We start from the raw sequence: 11,340 nt of genomic DNA on the forward strand, positions 1-11,340 counted from the left end.
GCACGCACCGGTTTCTGTCAGGGGTCAACGCACACCGGAAGTAAACTAAATTGCGTTAACTGCGTTAAAATATTTTATTGCATTCATCTCTGCCACAATAATCTCACAGATTAACGTGTTAACTTTTACAGCCCTAATACTCCCCTTTCCAACTCTGTCATCTTCATCTCTTTATGTTAGATATTGAATTTATAATATGCATTGCTGCACTATTTAGTTATATCTGCACTTTTCTGTAAATAATACTATTCTTTTTTACCTCTGGTTCAAAGCTATCTGCTTTTCACTGGCTTTGTACCTGTACTCTGCACATGACAATAGAGTTGAATCTAATCTAATCTAATCTAAGTCATCAGATATTTATATAGTTACCGGCCCTTAAAAATGCATATTAGTTGATCCCTAAAGATTACTCCACTTGCCTGCATGTGTGTGTGTGAGTGTGGGAGGCGACAGAGGGAGAGAGAGAGACTCCTTTACTGGTAGTAATTTAGAGTTTCTCAGCGAGTGGACATCATGATCGAGAGCACCACTGGCTCTCCTGCTGACTCGCAGTAATTGGCTGTTTAACTGCTGGTCTCAGGGCCAGAGCCAATCAAGGGCTGACAGCCAGAGGTCTCATCCATGGCCCATTTCACATCTTATTAAGACAGCTTCAGCATTATGTTAGCGTGAAAATATTTAGTTGGGGTTGGTTACCAGTGAGAAACCAACCTCTCTTGCTTTGCAACATTAGATGGAAGTATGTTATGACAACAGTGAAAACTGAACATGTTGTTAGGTAGACAATACAGATCATTTAACATGCAATCTCCATACCGATCTATACTGTTTACAGTCATAGCTTGCCTGTTGTTCACCATAAGAACACATCATTTTACTGGAACACTTTTCTGATATGCAGAAAATCCACTAGTTCCTAGATGTGAAAGACCTTAAAAATAACATTTGAGTGAACATGACAGATAGGATTGTGAAAAGGACTGTTGCACTCTCTGAACTGATTTACCCAGTTAATTTATTCACCAAGATGGTTTCATAAATGGAGGAGGAGAGTTAGCTTAAATTTATTCTGAAAAAGCACTTGGTTGGATACCACTCTCTGCAATGGGTGTAATGATTTATTAATCAAATTGTATCAATATTTAGTAGCAGAAGATTCATTTCTAAGTGGAGAGCCAGAGCCAGTTGTAGTGTTGCTGTGTTCAAAGCACTTTGCAGAGGTTCTGGTAGCTCAAGCTTTTCTAAACACCATGATCATTTTAACATTTACATTTTCTGGGGAGAATCGCAACATGCTGTTACACATCTCAATTTTGACCCATTGAAAATGCCATTAAAAGTAACACTCTAAGGGCCTGATTTACTAACAGGATTGCGCCCATTTTCTGGCGTAAAATAGCGGTCGTAACGAAAAACGGTATTTACTAAGCTGGCGCAGCGCATATTAACGCTTTGAGGGTGTGTACCTGCAAACAGGTGGGATGGTTCGGAAACGTGGGTGGTAACGTAGGCGTGTAGCGCTATTTAATGGGAGGAGTGCGCCTAATGATGAACTGCGTGGTATTTACTAAACTGCCCGGCGAGCGCACATCTCTGATTTGCAGGCTAATTCTCCGCCTCATAAAAGCACGTCTTAACCAAACGCATTTCCACTGAGTCTGAAAACGTTGATATGGCAGCAGCAAGGCAAAGACATAGACAGAGACAGCGAACAGAAATATTTGTTTCAACTCGTATAATTCATATATTCACATATATGAAATTAAACTTTCCGAACGTAATTGGAGAAATTGATCGCACCCACTTGCAAACAGTCCCACCTTCAATCCGCGAACACGTTTACCGAAACAGAAAGCACACATATTCAATGAATGTCCAGGTCATATGTGATGCCAACATGACCATTACTTACGTGGAAGTGGTCTGTCCATGACAGCTTTATCTTTCGGAATAGTGCCATTTATCCATGATTGAGCAACGGTGATTTTGGAGAGGCCTGTCTACTTGGTAAATGTATTTGTTTCAGTGGGGATATATTGTAGTGAACCCATGTCCCTTGTAGAACGTATTAATCTCGCCATGTACACATATATATTGTTATAATAGACAGTTTATGCATTAATGCCACCAATAGCATATTATTTATAATCGTGTTTTTTTAAACATCTCGCTGTAGATGATGGCGGGCAAAACAACAATATAACCCATTGAATCAGGTTCAGTGATTGAGCGAACGTGAACCAATATATCTATCTCGCTATCTATTCGCTATCTATTCGCTGAACCTTAATTTTTTCTTCCTCGAATCTCCATGGTGGCAGTAACTTGCTGGCAAGTTCTCCAGTCTTTTAACGGTGCGCTAAATAATGATTGCCCAGCGCGTATCTGGCTTGATAAATATCACGGAAAATGCGGGGAATCACCGTGCGTTAATGTGCGCCTGGCAAAGATGCGTTCGCAAATCAATCTTAGTAAATCAGGCTCTTTAAAGGGCGGAGTAAGCACAGTTTGCCCAGCGCAGATCTGGCTTGATAAATACCAAGTAAAATGCGCAAAAACACCGTGCGTTAATTTGCGAACGCAGATTAAGAAGCGCTCGCATATTAGTAAATCAGGCCCTAAGTGAAGTACAACGGTGGGTATTGTATTGTATTTTGCCCATCATCTTCATTGCTACTTGTGAACTATAAAACCAATGCCATCTTTCACCATTGCATGTATTTCCTTAGATAGCAAGTGACTGCTTAGACATAGCAACCCCTTTTCAACTGCTTTTTTGTCCTCACCTTGAATTCCTGTTCTGTTCTGCCAAGTGAATCATTACGATCTCTGTGTGTCTCGCCTTCAGGCTGAAATAGTGTCCCTTTACTAGTGCCCTTTTCACTGCGTGTCCCCCAGTCTCCTGCTGCTCTCCAAAACACAGAAACCCACTTTGTCACCGTGGCCACTCCAGACAATCATCTAAGCTGGAACTAATGGTGGCGAGCATCGGGTAGTACTCCCAGGGTGATTCCTACATGTTGCTCCGGGCATCCATGAATTGAATATGTGTGTTGTGCTCCTGTTGTCTGCGCATCTGGTTTGCCGTCGCTGTGTTACTGCATGGAGAGAAAGCTGTCGATTGAGTTTCAGTATGCCTTAGCAAAACTGATCTAGACCTATGACAGGCTCACTTATCTATGAAAAGATCTCGTATTGCAGCTGAAAAGGGTGCCGATGCATTGAGAGAGAAAGCCATTGTGAGAAACGGTAGATTCAGCTCCTTACACTACAACTGTGAGTCCCTGGAAAGGATGTGTCAGACACATGTAGAAATATCTGCATTACAATGTGAGTGTGCCTTGTATTAAAAATAAACATGTCGGCTTGCAAGTGAATAGAGACAGCCATTGGCCCTGGCTGTATGAGTCTATCTCCGCTGTGCTCGGTTTGGAGACGAGGGCTGCACCAAGAATGCGGTTCATCGTGCCTCATTGCTACGCGTTCAACAGCTGCTATGAAATGATAAACTATTAGAGCTAATTAAAGGGAGATGAAATTCCTCCTGGGCTGATGCAGCGGTAAGTGACATGACAAGGATTTGTGTTAGCTTTGGCGAACTGGCAACTGGCAAAATGAGGAACAAAATTATTATAAAAAGGGAAATATCTCATAAAATAACAGACTGTAGACACTGTATGTACAGAGAATATTCCGTGCGTTAAGATCTGTTTGTGCACATTTCCCATCAATTTTCATATGTGGTATATTTACATTTCTCAGTCTTAATGTCTTTTGGAATAATATTTGTTTTATATGTTTTAAAATGATATTTGCTGCTCACAGACAGATTTTCATCTATCTTAGAAATCTGTGTGAAATTACATTATTCAGCTGGCATCTGTCTGAGTCAAACATTATCCAGGGGCACTACTGAGAGATGCAATATCAGGACATAGCCAGTGATGCAATAAAGCAGAGTGTGGAGATTGACTGATGCCAGGTTTCACTTCAGCTGTCAGAAGCCCAATACCTCTGATCTGGATAGTGACAAATTCCTTTCAGACATTAAGAAATGCCAAATTATATTTTTTCCCTGCCTTTCTTAGTGATGTGCAATATATACAGGGAAAAAAGACACCACCGTATAAACAACACCGTCCTCAAATTGTTATGGTGAAGTATTGAATTACATGTGAAATTGTGACCAGAGAAAGAAGAGGATTGAGCAACAGGAAGTGTGGTGGAATAGACATGAGAAGAAGACAGCAGACTATTGAACAAATTCTTGATTTGCATGGATCCCACATAGAAACATAATTAAGGATAGAATGCATTTCACAGAATCACAAGTGTCTGACTGAAATTTTATTAGCCACCCTTAACATAAGGAATATTGTTTCAAATCATGCTTCAGCCAAAGGGAAGGAGTTGCTACTACGTAGACTGTTAGATTTCCTGAACTCATCTTATGAAGTCTCTCTTAAGCAAACTCTGACTGATAAAACGATTTTGATAACAGTACTAAGATGGATTTATTAATTAGGATGGCTTCTGATAGAGTTATGTGGTTCTTTGCCCCCTAAGTTACCTAAGTTGTGCATGTTGATGGCTATGAGTTTTACCACTGGTTCCAGCAAATGCTGTCATGGAAACAAGAATGTAGAGTTTTGTGCTGACTGCCAGTGGTTCCTTTCGTGATGCGGTTTTTTTCTTTACTTTTCTGTTGTAGACACTGTGCCACAGCTGAAATATGTTGAGGATAAGACATGTCAGTCAGTGCAGTTCTATTTTGGTACTGGTGGTCAATTTGAAGGTATTCTCTGAAACCTGAAACTCCTTTGTGAATAAAGGCTCTTTCAGATAACCCTGAAAAGTGTGTAAGTACAACCTGTTGGTATTAAAGTTTCTTTAAAGTTTCTTTAATAGCTATTTTGCAGTTGCCAGTTTTAGAGTTGTAACTCAATACTGGAACGATTTTGATCCATAATTGTTAAAAAAAGTTTGGACCCAAAAATATCTAAAATTAAGGCCCAGGTTGAAAAAGAGTCACAGCTCTTGTTAGGCAGGTATATTACATGTCTAATGATGTTATAGGATTCATGCCAATGCGATCCCAAATTGATCAATCAGTCAGTTAATCAATCAAATGTTCCACTAATCGAAGTGTCATTTTATTTTATTTTACTGCCGGATATCTCCAATAACGACTGCCCACACATATTACAACAGATCAAGAAAAAGGCAAACAGGACTATATGAAACCAGTGAAGTGTAGGTACATGTAAGTGCTATTTCCTGAGACTTAAGTGGGGAATGTATGTGGTTTGTTCAAAAGTGTCTAATATATAGTGTACCATGTTCAATGACACTTAGAACTGGCATGGAGACAGCATTGTAAAGGTTAGTGGCTGATCCAGAAATAAATCATGCGAATCCATCACTGCTTCACCACCATGGCAACTGTGTTTTATTCTCAGAACCTCAGTCAGGAACTAAACCTGCTCAGCACATGCTTGGGCCAGAAAGATTTTCTGATATATGCATTCGAGCCTCGAGGAGGGTTTCACCCTGTATTTCCACATATGCATTACATCTGTGTTTGTGGTGACTCAAGAGGTAGATCAATGCAAAGGCTATGTTTATTTCGATTCAAAAAAGATTCTCGATTAAAAAAAATTGATTCACAGTATGTAAATGTTAGTGCTGTCAAACGATTAAAATATTTAATCGCGATTAATCGCATTTTTGTCATAGTTAACTCAAAATGAATCGTGATTAATCGCAAATTAATTCATCGCAAATTTTATTTTTATGCTCTTATCATGGAAAAGTGGATTGGCTTGCTTTATCCAATGTTTTATTTTATTGAAAAATAACATTGCCAAACAGGGCGGTACAAAAGTAAATTATAAAGTGCACATTTCAGACTCAGCCTATAGTGCAGTTAAACCATGGCTTAATATTTTCTTTTTTCAAGTTTGCTGTGAACATAGAAGTCAGGCCTCTTATTTCAAAAACAATGAACCGTAACAGTAAGGTTACCAATAAAAGGTAAGCCTACTACTTTTGTGCTTTCAGCCAGCTGCCTGTTGACATTTTCAGACAACAGTGAAGCTTGCTTCTTTTGCACAACACAACTTTTAAAGGTAAACTTTCTATTCAGAAGCTTTTTATCAACCATTTCGCCGTATTGCGCTCACCATCACTCAAACTGTAACGTTAGCCTACTACACAGTTTGCGAAGCCAAAAAGAACGTTAATCTTAAAAAAAATTATATATATATATATATATATATTTTTTTTATAAATATGAATCGATTTTTGGAATTCTATGAATCGATTCTGAATCGGGAGCACTTGAATCGCGATACGATTGTGAATCGATTTTTTTGCACACCCCTAGCACATTAACTAATTGGACTGATGACAATTAAGAAGGAGATTTGTAGCTGGAACGGACAACACTAGGTAGGTCATTCCACCACAGAGGGACCACGAACCAAAAGAGTCTCGACTACGATCTCTTGCTGCGGCAAAACAGCAAAGACAACAAACGCTCATCAGAGGAGCGAAGTGATCGTGAGGGGATATAGAGCCGAATAATAGTATTTAAATAGGCAGGTGCTGATCCATAGGCTGTCCTATAAGCTGAAGTGAGGGATTTCAATTTAATTGAAAAGTCTAGTTTAGACATAACCAAGGCCTGCACAATAAGTTGTGTAGTATATGGAATGAGAAAGGGTCCGAATGTGAAACGACATCACCTCGAGACAGAAGCTACATACATGCTCAGAAAAATGAGGTTGGTCATCAAATATAAGTTCCATGCATTTGTTTGTATGGGTCAAAGATAGGGCTGTAACGATACACCTACCTCACGATTCGATTCGTATCACGATTCTTGACCCACGGTTCGATACACCCCACGATATTATTATTATTATTAATTTTTTAATTTCACATTAGAATAAGTATGAGCTATAAAAAAATGAAGAAACAATTTATAACCAAATATTGAGGTTTTTATTACTCAAAGCAATGCTGTTGAAAAACATTCAACAAACTTCTGAAAAAGTAGGCTTGAACATAGCCTAAAAATATGAGGGAAACAACACATAAATAACCAAATAACTTAAATAACTTAAACTATGATGGCAATGTATGGCCAAATGTGACAGACCCTAACTGCCACGTATTTTATGAACAGGGCCCAGGCTAATCAAATTAATGAATATCGAGGAGGCAAGAGTTTAGCAAAATAAAACGTTTTATTTCTGTAGTTTAATAAATATCTGGTCACTGGTATTTAATGACAAAAACAGTTCTCACACACGCACACCCTCATACACTGCCATCATAATTACCCGCGATATACAGGCTACTGGCAACAGTAACACACCCACCAAAAAGAGCTATAAGATCTGGAATAACCCAACTCACGCACACGAACCAGAGCAATCAAACGTGTTACAATGTTTCAGAACACTACACACATTAGTGAATAGCCGCCACACTACTACACCACGTATTATGGTATGCACTTCCACACAATGCGCACACTTGGGAACCACTACAAACTGAACGTTAGGGTTACACAGTAACCCCGTACATCACAAGATGGCCGCTAAGTAACGAAAGCACACACACACATTCATACAAACAAAATACAGAAAGATCCAAAGAAAGTAACATAAAGTACTGGTGGCTCTCTCACAGCCTATTAACTCAAAACAATTTAAGTACGGGAAAACAGTGGTCAAAGTACGGGAAAACAGTGGTCAAAACACGACGCAGTGTACGTCTTTCTTCTGAGGGAGCGTTAGACCACCCGCAACCAAAACTCCGGAGAGGGAGAGACAGCTACGGAGCAATTAACGCACACACTTCTATTCTCCGTGCAGAGCAGTCCTCCAGCGACAAACAATCCGGCAACCACGCGCCAACAATTCAAATGGCCGATTCAAATGTCATCTGAGGTAGCCATTGCGCACAGCACACGTGTAGGCTTACTAGCAAACCAAACTTTTTGTATCACGTGACCGCTGAGGGCATGTCGCAGTTCTGCCTCCTCGCATCGCGATGCAGGTTCGTGGCCCAGAGTGTCGCGATTTCTTTCTCAAATCAGACAGTGTAGAGACGAGGACAGCAGAGAGGCCTGAGCAGAGGCCTGAGCTCCTCTTATTGCTTCAGTCACACATAAAACAGGCTAGCCATTCCTAGTCATATAGCGACCTCAAGTTACTAAAGTAGCCCACGTGTTACATTGGTATTATTGGTTTAGATTTTTGCAACGCAATTGCAACGGTACAGTAATAAGCCTATTCGTTTTTTCACTGTCATATTTGTATTTTTTGCCGTATGTCTCTCCATGACACTGAGGTTTTTTTTATGAAATAATAATAATAATAATACATTTTATTTATAGGGCGCTCAAGAAACCCAAGGTCGCCTTACAACAGTGAATAAAACATTGAATAATACATAATACAGCAACAACTTCAGTTGGCAGGACCTTTACTGGTTATAGGCTTGCCTAAACAGGTGTGTTTTGATGTGTGTTTTAAAAAGAGCGATTGAGTTAGGGTCAATGTTCCTGATGTCAGGGGGGAGGGAGTTCCAGAGGTGAGGGGCAGAGCGGCTGAAGGCTCTGGATCCCATGGTGGACAGATGGGCTTGGGGGACGGTCAGGGTGATGGAGGAGGCAGACCTGAGAGACCGGGTAGGGACATTGATGTGGAGGAGGTCAGAGAGGTACGGAGGGGCGAGGTTATGGATTGCCTTAAATGTGTGGAGGAGGATTTTGTAGTTAATGCGGTGTTTAATGGGAAAACCAGTGGAGTTGATGTAGAACGGGGGTGATGTGACTGATGGATGGCGTCCTAGTGACGATACGGGCAGCAGCATTTTGTACCAGTTGAAGTTTATGGAGGAGCTTGTGTGGGAGACCAAAGAGAAGGGAATTGCAGTAGTCCAGGCGGGATGTGACAAGGGAGTGAACCAGGATTGCAGCGCTGTTGGGAGTGAGTGAGGGGCGGAGGCGGTTGATATTGCGGATGTGAAAGTAGGCAGATCGGATGGTGTTGTTGATGTGGGTATGGAATGATAGGGTGCTGTCGAGGACGACACCCAGGCTTTAACCTGAGGAGAGGGGGTAACCGAGGAGTTATCTATGGTGAGGGTGAAACTGGGGTGTTTGGTAAGGGTGTGTTTGGAGCCAATGAGGACTGCCTCAGTTTTTTCACTGTTAAGCTTTAGGAAATTTGAAGAAAACCATGATTTGATTTGGTAGGCAAAGAGGGAGGAGGGTGGGAAGGTGGAAGTGGGTTTGGTGGAAACGTAGAGCTGGGTGTCATCCGCATAACAGTGGAAATGAATATTGTATTTACGGAAAATCAGTCCAAGTGGGAGGAGGTATATGATGAATAGGATAGGGCCAAGGACAGAACCCTGGGGAACACCAGTGGAGAGGGGGGATGGGTGGGATGAGAATGATTTTAACTGGATGAACTGAGTACGTCCAGAGAGATATGAGCGGAACCAGTCTAGGGGTGTGTGAGTTATGCCAATGGAGGCTAGTCTGTCAAGGAGGAATTGTTCATAGAGGTTATTGTTGGAGAGATGGGCATGGACCTGTGATGTGATTTTTGAGAGAAATGGCAGTTTGGAGATGGGACGAAGGTTATTGAAGTTGTTGGGGTCTGAACCAGGTTTTTTCAGCGTCGGTGTCACTGCAGCAGATTTAAGAGAAGATGGGACTGAACCAGAGGTCATGGAAGAATGGATAATGGCAGTTATCAGGGGCAGTAGAGAGGGGAGGGAGGCTATAACCAAGGAGGATGGCAGGGGGTCGAGTTGGCAGGTGGATGATTTGGATTTCCGGATGGCATCTGATAACTCGGCGGCAGAGGGGAGTTGGAAGCATGAAAGTGGTACAGTGATGGGGGAGTGGAGAACTAGAGGGGGTGGACAACTAGACATGTGAGGGGTTAGTTGCTGGTGGATGGTGGCTATTTTTGTATTAAAAAATGACATCAGGGTGTTACAGTGGTCAGTGGAGTAGAAGTGTGGGGGAAGGGAATCTGGGGGGCGCAGTGTGCTGTTGACCACTGAGAACAGGGCCCTAGTGTTCCCAGCACCAGCAGTGATTTTTTTCTGTAAAGTGTGTTGGATTTGGCTGAGGAGAGGGCATCTTTGTATTTGATGATGTGGGCATGATAGATCTGCTTGTGGATAGTGAGTCCAGATCTTCTGGAAAGCCGCTCCAGCTGGCGCCCTTTGGCTGTCAGCTGACGTAGGTGAGGGGAGAACCAAGGGCCAGGGTGGGTGAATGAGACAGTCCGAGTTTTGAGGGGAGCAAGTGAGTTCAGCAGAGTTTGGAGACCATTATTGTAGAGAGAAACCAGATGATCCGGGGTGCATGGGTAACTGATGATGGGGAAATTGTCAATGCCTGCTCTGAAATCAGCTAAATTAATGTTCTTTATGTTACGGAAGGACATAACATGTGACTGTTTGGTTTTGGATAGTGTTAAAGACAAATTAAACGAAACAAGCATGTGATCAGAGATGGGGAGATCGACAGCAGAACAGTTAAAAGGAGTGGCACCTGAGCAACAGACCAAGTCTAAAATATGGCCTTTAGAGTGGGTAGGGAAATCAATACATTGTTGGAGGCCAAAACTGTCCAGGCAAGAAGTGAACTCCTTAGTGGAAGCATTATTAATGTTGTCCATGTGAATATTGAGATCACCCAGGACAATTATGTTGGATGAGAGTGAGCAGATGTGGGTGAGAAATGTGGTGAATTCATCAATCAAATCCTTATTAGGTTTAGGTGGGCGGTAGATGTTGACTAAAACAGTTGGAGTGGGACCATTCAATTGTAGAGCGACAGATTCAAAGGACTGAAACACTGGCACAGTGACAGGCGAAACCTTCCAGGTCTCGAGGTGAATTATCGCGAGACCACCTCCTCTGCCGGTGGGACGGGGTTGAGAAGTGTAAACAAACCCAGGTGGAGTAGACTCATTCAGCTGAGAAAAGTCATTGGGTTGCTGTTAGGGACCGCTCGGTCACCCCACGTTATTGGGATGTGGCAACTGAAATGTTAGTGGTGAAGAGGAACAAGCCACGGTCCACAAGATGATGTTTTGTACAAAAATAGATATTTGGAGTTCATTTGGTTCCGACACCAAACATATATACAAAAGCAAACAAACATAAATCCGTCCTTGAACAGTACTCGAAACTAGCTTACTAGCAAGCAACAGTATTCAAACCGTATTCAAAAAGTATTCCACCCGTATTCACAAAGTATTCCAAAAGTATTTCCACAATGCTTGTACTTCACCTTAC

This window comes from Sprattus sprattus (assembly GCF_963457725.1).
Source record: "Sprattus sprattus genome assembly, chromosome: 16".
Taxonomy (NCBI): domain Eukaryota; kingdom Metazoa; phylum Chordata; class Actinopteri; order Clupeiformes; family Clupeidae; genus Sprattus; species Sprattus sprattus.